Genomic DNA, 11,432 nt, shown 5'->3' on the forward strand with positions numbered 1-11,432 from the left:
GGGATTGACTGCAAGACATGAGAATCAGCAAATAGGATCACGGAACAGTTAAGGCTAGGAGGCAGGTGTCTCAGAGAATTGTCTAGTCTGACACTGGTCAGAGCAGAGTTAGCTAGTGCAGGTTGCTTAGGAGTGGGTACAGTCAGATTTTGACTATTTCCAAGGATGGAGACTGCACAGCCTGTCTGGATGCTTGCCCTTTTAGTAGAGAAGTGGAGGAGGGGCAAGGGGCAGTTAATGTTGAAATAGTATTTCTTGTATTTTCATTTCTGCCAATTGCCTCTTGTCCTTTAACTGGACACCACTTGGAGTCTGACTTCAACTTCTTTAGTCACCCCACAGTATTCATACACAAGGGTCAGATCCCCCTGAGCCTTCTCTTTTGCAGGCTGAACAATCCCAGCTCTCTCAACATCTCGTCCTGTCATCATCTTCATGGCCCTTCACTGACTTGCTGCAGCAAGTTCCTGTCTGTGTCTTACTGGGGAGCTGAGAATTGGACCCAGAGCCTCTCACATGTCTGTCTACCAGTGCTGAACTGAATGGGAATAATCACCTCCCTCGACCTGCTGGTGACCCTCCTCCTAATGCAGCCCAGGGCCTGCTGGCATCATCTTGAGGTATTGCAATAGACAGGGGCAGAGGGCAGCTGCCAACATGACTGTAATTCACTGCCCAGGAATGCCAGAAGCTTGTCTTCCAGTTAAAGAGCAGCAGCCTTTAGGCAAGCCAAGTACAGGACACTAGGGATGATGCTTCACAGGGAAACTGTTGGGAGGGCAGGTAGGAAGTTTGTGGGGAGAACCACTATTCCAGTACTAGCCTTCCACTGCTAGTGAAAGAAGAGGTGTATAATAGCATGGAATCATTTAGGATGGAAAAGATCCATCACTGTGGGTGATGGGTTGGTAGGGAAGCAGCAGCTGCTCTCCATTCAAAAGGAGATTTGCCCTGTTGCTGGCAGATGGGGTAAAAACAAAAAGAAGAGAGGTTAAGTGTGAAGTGAGGAGAAAGGAGTGACCAGACATGAGTAGGTATATCCTGGATCTCTAAGAGAGTGAAGTCTCTGACATTTATGCAGATGGAATTGCATGTGGTCTTTCTTCTTCCAGAGCCACATTTCCTAAAGTCTTTGCCATGACTGAAGGTGAATGGAGTGTCCTTTTAAACATTCTTTTAAGGAGCTACTTGTATTGGAAGGAGATGTTGGAGCTGCTTGTATTGGAAGCAGCCACCACTACCGTTGCCTGGACTGTGAAGAGAGCAGATTTGTCGTGCTGATCTGAAGGATGTTCTCCACTCTGGCTCTGGAGTTGTATTGTATTGTGCACAGTACTAGGAAACCTTCAGCCTCTCTTAAAGATCTGCAAGACAGATAAAAATGGAACTCTTATTCTTGTGGAGATCCTCAGGGAACAACTGCAGAATGTAAAGGATCAACAGCCATGGCAGAACATTATTTCTATTCTCTGAAAAGCATTCCTTTGCCCTAGAAGTGGGTCACAGTGCATATGGGGCCAAGCTTCCATTATGTAAAGCACAGGATTATCCAAACAAATATAGCATACAAGTAATTTTTTGATAGTTTGGTACAACACTCAGAAACAAAACTTGTGAGAAAAGCTGGGTTTGTTATATTATGACCTCCAGCGGGTCATCTAAGCTCTCCTTGGGCCTTTGTTTCTCATCTCTTCCAGAAAAGCACTGTGATAAAGAACATGTGGCTGGTGAGTGGTGCTGGCAGATGAACTGGGGCTGCTGCTCTACAGTGATCAAACATCTCTTCCCAAGCAGGTGGGGCCATTTCTCCTCCCTCGCAGCCCAGCTGGTCTTGGGGCAAAACACTAAGAGGACACAGCTGTGTGTTTCCATCTGTTTGGAATGGTGATGTGGCTGTGGGGAGGACCCAGAGAGCACCAAAGCTGGCACCAAGACAGAGCCTGGGCAGGGAAGAGCTGGGTGGTGGCAGTTCTCTGGCAGAGGCATGCACAATCTTGCAGGAGTGACCCAGCAAAACACCATCTTCATTCTTCTGCACACAAACTATTCACCAGTGTCCTCTTACCTGTGAGGGGACATTTGTAAAAGCTTTACCCACCTGAATAGGTCACTGAAGAATGTTGCCAGGGATTTTTTTTCTGGTTTTCCTAGTCCACTGAAAAATTACTCAGGCATTAGTGGAGATAACAAGAAGTGCTCACTGAAATAAAAATTGCCAGCATTCAGCAGGGTGGCACCCCTGCTCAGTGCATGCTGTAAAATTCCAGCAGGCAAGGAATGCCACTTGGCTCTTGTTCAAGAACTGGCAGGAAACAACCCCCACTATGCTGTGATTCAACACCAAGGCAAAAAAAAAAAAAAGAAATCTCTTTCTCTGTAACAGGGAGCATGGATGAACACATTTAGGTTAATAAAGCTATGTTGCCCTGTCACATCTGGAGACCCAGGCGGGGGGGGGAGAAAAAAATCCAATTAGCTCCAACTGGCCTTACTGTAGTGGCCCTAAATCAGTCCCTAGAGAGCTGTTGCACCACATAACTGCATCCCACAGTGATTGACTACATGCTCTACAACGTTTGCCACAGATGGCAGCCACCAGCCAGCAGAGAGGGGTGCCCATTAGCAGAGAAGCAGAACTCAGCTAAAAGTGCCTCCCCCAGCCTCAGAAAGGTGGTAATTGCATGCAGAGAGCTGCTTCCTTGCAGATGCCCCTCCCATGCAAAAGAGGTTGCTAGTCTAAATTAAAAAAAAAAAAGAAAAAAGAAAATTAAAAAAAAAGAAGAGTGAAAAAGGGGAAGAAAACAAAGAAAACAGACCCTACAAAATATTATTCCCCCCCCCTTTTTTTTACCTCACTGTAAACCACCCAGGCAAAGTGAGAGCTTATAACCCTCCCTTATTCCAGGTGCTAAAGCTTGCTGTGCAAAAAAAAAAAAAAAAACAAAAAACCACCGTGAGAGCCTGGCTGCATTCTCTCAGTTAGCAGGTGTTGGAAGCCTGCAGGGATCTGCAGGTTAATTAATACTGACTTACCAGGGTTGGGGAGCTTATTAGCCTCCACCCTAAAAACGAGGAAGACAGGAGGAGCCCTCTGGGGGGAAGGCAGGTAATGTTTGTGGGGAGGGAGGCTGAGGCAGAGCCAACACTGGGAAGGAGGCTTTAGGTGGGGCTTATGAATTAGCTTTTTATCCCTTTTCTCTCAATAAAAGCAAAGTTGAGAATAAGTGTATTTTTACACTTTAAAACAAGCCTCTAATTTGTCGATGGTTAGCAGGAGCTCTGGTAGCTGCTGTGCAGAAGCCAGATGAAGCTTCCTCACTCTGTACCCCCGAAGAGCCGGGTGAGCGCTTTGGTGTTGCTCACCTTTGTTGTCTCTGACCCTAAAAGAGGAATTTTTACAGCACATGAGGGTGTGGGGGGATATATTTGACTTGCTGTCAGGGTCTGAGACCACATGCTTGACTTGCCAGCATTGCTGTGCTCGTCTGCCTGCATGTCATAGGATGGAGTTGCTTTCCAATAAAATCCAAAATGTCAGGGAAAGCACAGCTGGCCAAAATCCTGTTGACTGTGCACGAGAGAAGGTGGAATGGGAGCAACACAGGAGGTGGATGGGCCAACTGTTTAGCATAGCTACAGCTCCCAGCATCTCTGCAGTTGTTTACAGTTCAAACAACCGGCTGATGGCACCCACTTGCACCTTCTTGCTCAACGATGTCTCTATCTCCTCTTCCCCCCTCCTCCTCCTCCTTGCCTTGGAGGTGTTGACACCCTGACAAACTCAGCCCCGGCCTCCCCAGGGAGCAGGGCGAGGTTTTCCAGGCAGCATCCCACCTTCCGTGCTCCTCCCGGCTCTTGCCCGCAGCATCCTCCCACACCGCCCGGGGCAGCTCCGGGTGGGAGGCGGGCGGGAGATGTCCCTGCCCGCCACAGGGGTGTCTGATGCCCCGAGAGGCCTCGGTGAGGCAGAGGGACACCCTGGAATGAGAGTGAGCAAGAACGGGCAGAACACACAGAGGTTGGTTATGGAGGGAAGTGAGAAATAGGGAGTCATCCATTACTTCAGGGCTCCTCTGAGACAGGGGTTAGGAGGGTGACAGACATGAAGCCGATGCCTGTGGATCACCCTTGTCATCGGCTGGGCATGTGAAAGCCCTTTTCTCCTCCAGTATGTCTCATCCATGGTGAGTTCTCAAAGCTAACCTGTGTGTCAAAATAAGCCCCTGATGATGGTAACAATTGCCTTTGAAAAAGTTTAAAAGAGAAGAACAATACACGTTTTTATTTGGGGCGGCGGCGGGGCTGGTGTTCCGGGGTGTACTACTAGGCTCCAGGCTATCACCAGTCCCAATTCTCAAGAGAAAAACTTTGTGTTTCATTTCACGTGAGAAATAAGAATGAGCTCGTTCCCATTTCAGAGGCTTTGCTGGGATGCCCCTTTCCCTCCTCCAGCATCTGCAACCAAGATCTAAAAATCACAGAAGCGATGAGGGTGGTGCGCACCGCCCAAGGATAATTCCCAAATTCCTGCCCCCCACACAGGCACATCCCACTGAAAGCTGCTGCCTGCAGAGGTTCAATCTCGGGCCACCTAGTGGCACTTCACAGAAATCGGGATGTGAAATCCCCAAAAAAGGCAGGAGGTGGGGAAGGCGGTTCAGCGGCTGCTGAGAGGTCCGAGCACGCTTTGCCGTGGTTGCCCCACAAGCGGTGCCATCCTTTGGGGCGCGGAGCAAACGCTGAGCTCCTCAGCAGGGGCTAGCAGCCATGCAGAGCCATGCAGAGCCATGCAGCCCCCTTCTAAAACCCGGCTGGCCTTGGCTTCCTGTGCTCCGGCTGAGAGCACTGGTGCTGCAAGTGCCTTGCATGAACAGAAAGCTCTCTCTCCTGCCCAGAGGATGTTCGGGGAATGTGGAGGGGCTTTCGTGGGGCTCTGAGCAAAGGATGGGGCGGGGGAGCAAAGTCCAAAAGTAGGAAAGGGGGAGCATGCCTGGTGCCATATCCCTGCAGGCACTGCTGGGGGGAAGTGGAATACAGTGAAAAGGAAGTCCAGGCAGCCCCAGGGTATTTCCTAGAGTCATAAAGTGCTGTGGAATGGGCATCTGAGTCTGGAAGTAGCCAGCTTGCATTAGTAAGTTCTGAAACATGTGAAGCAAAATTAAATTAATCATTCTGACTGCTATTCTTTGCATCATGTCACCATGCTGGACTAATTCTTTTTTTCTTCTGCTCTCTTGAGAGGTAAACCCAAATCTGCAAAAATCGTAATTCATTCCCACTAAAATCAGCAGGCCCCTCAAAAAGCATATCTTTAAATTTCTTTTGTGTTTAATGTTCCATAGCTAGGAAGCTTTAAACACTGCAAATACTTGTTTTGCATGAGAAGATGGTAAGAATCTCACAAAGTCATTGCTTGCCAGAGCTAGGAGTTAATAAGAACAACAAATGCCAAAGGTTTACAGTAAAATCATGGATAGTCACAGTATTAATACAGGTAACTCTATTTTGAATTAGTTTCAGTTTTCTCAAAGCCAAAGTTTTCTTTTTTCCTTTCTTTAGTTTGTGTGTTTCATTGTTATTGTCTCTGCAGAACGTAACTCAAAATATCAAAAACCCAACCAAGAATCTGGTTTAAAGGGCAAAATACATAATATGTAGAGGCAAGGGTATGGCAAGAATGCAATGGTTGGACATATCCGTCATTTCTATGGCAACAGAGGAGGATATAACAATACTGTAGAACTGAGCAGAGGAAACTGGGCAAAAAGAGATCATTATTTTACACTACCAATATTTTCATTTATTGGAGAAATAGAATCACAGCATGCAGAAAACCATATGGGAAATCTCCCAAATTATTATTTATAATTCCACATTAACAGTTTACAGAAGCAAAAATATATTGTATACAATGAGTGTGTCCCTGTTCTTCCAGGGAGTGTTTGTAAATCCATATGACTGTAAACAAAGGATGTGTTTTGTGAGAGTGTATGTAATACTCTTGGAGTATGTGATTGCATGTACAGACACAGTGACTGAACTTTAAATATCCACAAAGCTTTTGCCTTGCTACACCTTTCAGATGAAAATCATAATTTTTAACACAAAGACTGATCATTTTAATATTTTTCTCATAAATGTAGTTATTTCTTCTCCTTTTAGTCATCATGGGTGGGATTTAGCTTGCCTAAATTATAGTGCCTGAATATGACATACAGTTTAGGCTCCAATGGTAGACAAGGAAGACCAAGCCCATACAGTTGGTCGAGGCTAGCAAGCTACTTTCTTCCAGAGATTGGTCCCAACATTTAGTCAGCCAAATTGTTCTCCAGACTCAACTAACTATCTGATCTAGATCCTTACTGCTTAGACGCCTTGCTTTCAGGCAGACACTTGGGCTTTGGACACCTGAGGTGCAGTCCAGCTGCCTACCCATTGATGTCTGACACCTTTTCAGACTCCTCTGGGTTGTGAAATCCTGGGGGGCTGGTGCCAGACCTCCGGGAGCCTACTGGAGCATCAGCTCCCCACTAAGTGAGATAACCAACATCAAATGGCCTCAGAGCTGAGGTGATTGGATCAAGCCCTTCAGAGGAAAGCAGCAGGCAAGGAGTCGGGTGTGAAATCAATGTGAGGAGTCCAGGGAGTGAGTCTGGATCAGCAGGGGATGGGGCAGAGGGCACAGGTACGACTACAACATAGCTGGGGCAAGGGCTGGGCACCAGGGCCTGAGCTCACACGCAGCCCCTGCCACGGGGGCACAAGGGTACATGTCTGGGGGTCCTGTGGGAGGCTAGTCAGGGCAAGTACTCTAACACCCCAAAATCAGGGTGAGATGAATCTGCACTTTTGATGTTCACAATGAAGACATCTGCATTTGAGTCTGTCACCCACATTTCCTTTTCAGTAGCTGGAAAGAAACAGGAAGTTGTATAATCTATTCTGAAGATCAGCTATCAAAAGAGAAATTACTCCCTGAAAACACCTATACCTCTCCTCTGACCACAGATGGGTTTGCTGTAAAATGGGTCAGAAGCATCCTACTAGATGTACCTCTAAGATCCAGAATGAGCACAGACTGGAGTGCTTATGTCATCAGAGATGAGATAAAATGTACACGGATGTAGCCCCACAATGTGGAGCCTTCCTATCCATTCACAGGCATTATCTCTATCATGATATTGGAGGTAATATCAACATGAGTTGTTTAGATTAAACACTGATGATGTCACAAAAATATTTGTTGGTTGAGCCCTTAAAGGTTATTCTGATTCTTGTCTGGAGGACAGAGAAAGTACTACCCCTCACTGCTGTTCCCTTGGGTCTATCCTTGCTGTTAATTCTCTTTAGCTGTCTCTGCATGGCAAGAACATATTGAAATATTATTATCTTTAATTTTAGAGCAGGGTCAGGCGTGGAGTAAATACCAATTCACACACAAAATAGAGTTGTGTATTAGGGATGATAAGCAGTAGGCTGTCAGCTTTGTTCTTCAGCTCTTCCTCTGTGGGAGAGCACAGACCTCCTCCCATTGCCCAGACAGCTTGTACATCTGACCTTGTAAGAAGGCAATACAGCCCCATATTCCTTTTCTCAAAGAGGCAGTAATTAGTCTTGCACACAGTGGTAATTTTCACAATTCTGACATCTTCCTAACAGAGGTAGAAACAAAAACATGAGCTCCCAGAAGGTTGTCTCTTCTCTTGGAGAAAGCCAGACACAACTGTTTTGAATTAAGGTACAGAACAGCCTCCCACACAAGGCCAGAGATGGTGCTGGAAGTCTCCTGCACACCTACGCATAAACACATGCTATAATACAGTGTAGATCATAGAATAATTCAGTTTGGAAAGGACCTGTCTGGGTGCCTTCCATCCATCTGGGCCACCCCTTCACTGGAATGTGGCTCTCAGAACATGTTGCTCAGGGCCTTGGATAGCTGTGTTATCAGCATCTTCAAGGACAGGGGTTCCTGAAAAAGAATCAGTCTGTCCCCCGCCGCCATCCCTCAGTGAGGTTTGGTTTTCTTTTTATCTGATTGGGATTGCCTTTGTTGCAACCTCTGCCAGCTGCCTCTTGATTTGATCTTGACCTTGTAGCTTCTCATCGTATCGCTAGAGCCAAACTGCTGAACCAAATGAGCAGAGTGCATGGTGGGTGGAAATCTGGCTGCATTGCTGCTCTTAAAGACTTGCGGTCAGAGGTACAAAGTTCCACTGGCAGCTGGTTGCTAGTGGCCTCCCTCAGAGGTCAGTGCTGGGGCCAGTGCTGCTTAACGTCTTTGTGATGAGCCTTGCTCTCCCCTTGTTCACTGTCTGCCACTGCAGCACAGAAGGCAGGCAGGGTGGGCAGGCAGGACTTGTCCTTGCTAAGCGCGTGCTGGCTGTTCCCAGTTCTCTGTCTGTTCCTCATGTGTCCAGTCACAGCTTCCAGAAGGCCAACCAGCCTGCAGTTCCTCGGATCCTTTCTCACACTTCAGACGTGACATTTGCAAGGCCTCTTGGAGGCCTTCCCCAGTGACCACAGCCCTCCAGAGATGGCAGGAAGCCATGGCTGTCTCTCTCAGCTCCCTCGGATGCATCCTGAGTCCCACCGACTTCTGTCCTGCCTGCCTGCAGGCCATGTGCATTTTACAGTATCAAAGCACAGCCACCTACAATTTGATGTTCTGTAGCCAGTGCCAAGAAGCGTAATCTTTTAGCTGTGTTTTTCTAGAGAACTATTCATGTGTTTTGTAGTTTTGGCTGGGAGATTAAACAGGAAACCTTTCTGGTCTCTATAACAGTGCTTTGCAACTGAAAGTGGCACTGTCTGCAGAGAGATACAAATCTTTCCTAAAAAGACTTACAAAGACCATCCACCCCACCTTTAGAAACTCTGCAGTCCTTATAGGAAATTTTAAATCCTCCCTCATAAATATCTCCAAAACCAACACAACACTCCCTGGAGAATCAGGAACTGGAAAGCAGGTCTGAAAGGTTTGTTGGGTTTTTTCTTCCTTCACATTTTCTGCTACTGTAAATAATGTACTTCTTGTATCAAATCCTGCTTCTTTCTCAGCAGCAAAAAGGGTAGGATGTCTGCTGGCCAAAGTGGCTGCAGGCTTCCACATCTGAGGGTGCTGAATGGATCCCTTCACAGCTGACCTAGGGAGGCAGCTTTCCTACCTTTCTTCAGAAGGCAGACTTCTAAAACAGGTCAGATGTTTCTCACAGGTACTGTTAGTTGAGATGGATGCTGCCTGGAATGCATGTTAAAAAGGGACACAAGTCTCTAGAAGTGTGTTTCTGGGCCCCTATGCCAGCCCTCCAAGTAAACTCTGAGTCAACAGACAGGGCCTGCTAAAAATGCTGTATCTTTGGACATCAGTAAACAAATCTGGAGGGAAGCAAATTCTAATTCTTTCCTGAAAGCACCAAGCCATCAGTACCAAAACCAAGATCAAGATGTTAGCCTGACTACCTCAGATGACTTTGAAGACAACACTGATTACTGATTTCTTAGAAGCTGTGTGAAAATGCATTTTTTGTGCTAGCTACGTCCTTATGCCAATTGTCAGAACACTTCACTGTACACTAGAAGTTCTCTCTTTCACTGGCTTTCACATGGTGATTTAGTTAGAAAATAAGTGTAAAAACTGTGGGTGCCTATATCTCCATAGGCTTAGCACAGGAGAGAACACAGTAAGGAATCCAACCCCTTGCTCCCAACAAACACATTGAGAAGTTGAATGCAGGGATTAGCCTAGATACTCCCTACAACATTGCATCAACGTCATGTTTGCATAGTTACTCCCAGTCCCAAAACAAACAGTAAGGAAATAGTGAATCAGACCACAGAGGTTTCCAGAAACCTGAGCAGACAGACTGACTGAGGTGCTTGTGCAAGGAATAAAAGACTGTCACTTCTCCCCAGCCAAACTCACTCTGGAGTAATTTACTCAGTGTTGCATGAAGCACCTGTAGTTTCAACACCAGGACTTTTATTATTCTGCTGTAGGCTTGAAGTCGAAAAAAATATTCTCTCGTCTGAACAGTACATTCAAGGAGGGTTTTTGCTTCAGGACAGATGATTCCACGATTAACTGAAACCTGTGCTTTCTCAGCTGAGCCATGTCTGCATTCCTAATTCACTGTAGGTTAAACTCTGTAATCCTGATTAGGGTTGTCTGTTAGAAATAAATAGGATTTCCCTCAGAGAAGGTATTGATAAAAGTTGCAGGTCTAGAACCAGCTATACTAGACAGTGAAGTGTTTATTGAATTAACAAGTATTTTGAGGTGAATTAAAATTCCCTTAAATCATAATATGCAAAAAGATAAAAAGATATGTGAAAATATTAAAGCCAGAAACATAAATATTTTTCATTTAATTAAATTACTTAAGATATCCTTGGTTTTACTTCGTGGCTTTTAATCAGCTCTTGTCAGAGGGCTATAATCTGTGCAGCCCCAACTTTTTATTTACATATTTATTCTCTAGTGGATCAAACACAACAGATTCAGCAGCTCCCATTTTTCCACCAAAGTTAAGTTTAGAGAAAGCAAAAGCAACTGTAATCTGTACCTTTCAGGTATGAAACACTTCCTCTAAAATTAAAGAGAAAACAGAAAACAAACAAAAAGAACTCTCTTTATCTCTATGCCGAGATAAATCTATCTGTGAAGGTAACACGTGTAATGAGAGAGGAAAAGGTGCCAGTAGACAGGTGTGCCCTGGCTTTCATTAGCCATATCTTTATCTAACTGGGTGGAGACACAAAAGAAACAAAATCTTTCCATTTAGCTGTGTCATTATGGGGTGAGGCACCCTGGCTTTGGTGCACTGAAACTCTGACAGTGGGTACAGTCATGCTCTCCCACTCCAGTTGCTACATCTCTTTCCCAGCCTCTCAAATGTCACCACTTTCCCCAGATCTTCTCATCTCTGGAAAGTGGTTATGTGTCCAAAAAGCACATGTGTCTATATCCTTCCAGCACCCCAGCCTGTTAGTGGTACCACGATTCATGGCTCCCATTTTTTCCCCCATCCCATTTGGTCCTCTGAGGATCTGAGCAGTTTGATTAAAGAGGAAAAATGCAGGTCTTGGATATGTACTTGCTACACCCACTGGCTGCAGAAGAATTTGCACCTGCCGTACTAAAGATGATTTGCTCAAAGGAATTTAACAAGACAGCTGGTCACATAATATATGCAGCCCTGGCTGTGACAGAAAATATGCCCATTGATAGTTTCAGAAAGATAAAATTTGAAAATTAGCTTATTTCAGAAAAAGAGCTTATAGCTCTTTTCAAGGAGCAAATAAAACATTTAGGTGCACTGCAAGTAAAACCACATAATTTCATTAACTGCAACTTCTGAGATAGCATAATGGTTTTTCTATTGGTGATTAGAAGCTATTCTGCAAATGCTTCATTAATTTAGCATAAATTA

The 11,432-nt window shown here is 45.5% G+C and overlaps 1 protein-coding gene and 1 long non-coding RNA gene across 3 annotated transcripts in view; one reads left to right on the plus strand and one right to left on the minus strand.

Annotated features, from left to right (window-relative positions):
• LOC135293639 (alanine and glycine-rich protein-like) overlaps positions 1–11,432 on the plus strand; it is a 32,319-nt gene that overhangs the window by 11,908 nt on the left and 8,979 nt on the right. Inside the window, exon 1 of one of the 2 annotated variants that reach the window (XR_010355760.1) lies at positions 1,362–1,794. The exons of the other annotated variant lie outside the window; for it this stretch is intronic. The gene's annotated coding sequence lies outside the window, so the exon portion shown is untranslated. Of the gene's footprint in view, positions 1–1,361; positions 1,795–11,432 lie in introns of those variants that run through there. 2 annotated transcript variants of the gene reach the window in all.
• LOC135293640 (uncharacterized) lies at positions 1,227–3,002 on the minus strand. The gene is made up of 3 exons (XR_010355761.1): positions 2,953–3,002; positions 2,099–2,200; positions 1,227–1,364 (listed from the first exon to the last, which is right to left on the minus strand). It is a non-coding gene; the product is annotated as an uncharacterized LOC135293640 (long non-coding RNA).

Source organism: Passer domesticus, chromosome 2 (assembly GCF_036417665.1).
Source record: "Passer domesticus isolate bPasDom1 chromosome 2, bPasDom1.hap1, whole genome shotgun sequence".
Taxonomy (NCBI): domain Eukaryota; kingdom Metazoa; phylum Chordata; class Aves; order Passeriformes; family Passeridae; genus Passer; species Passer domesticus.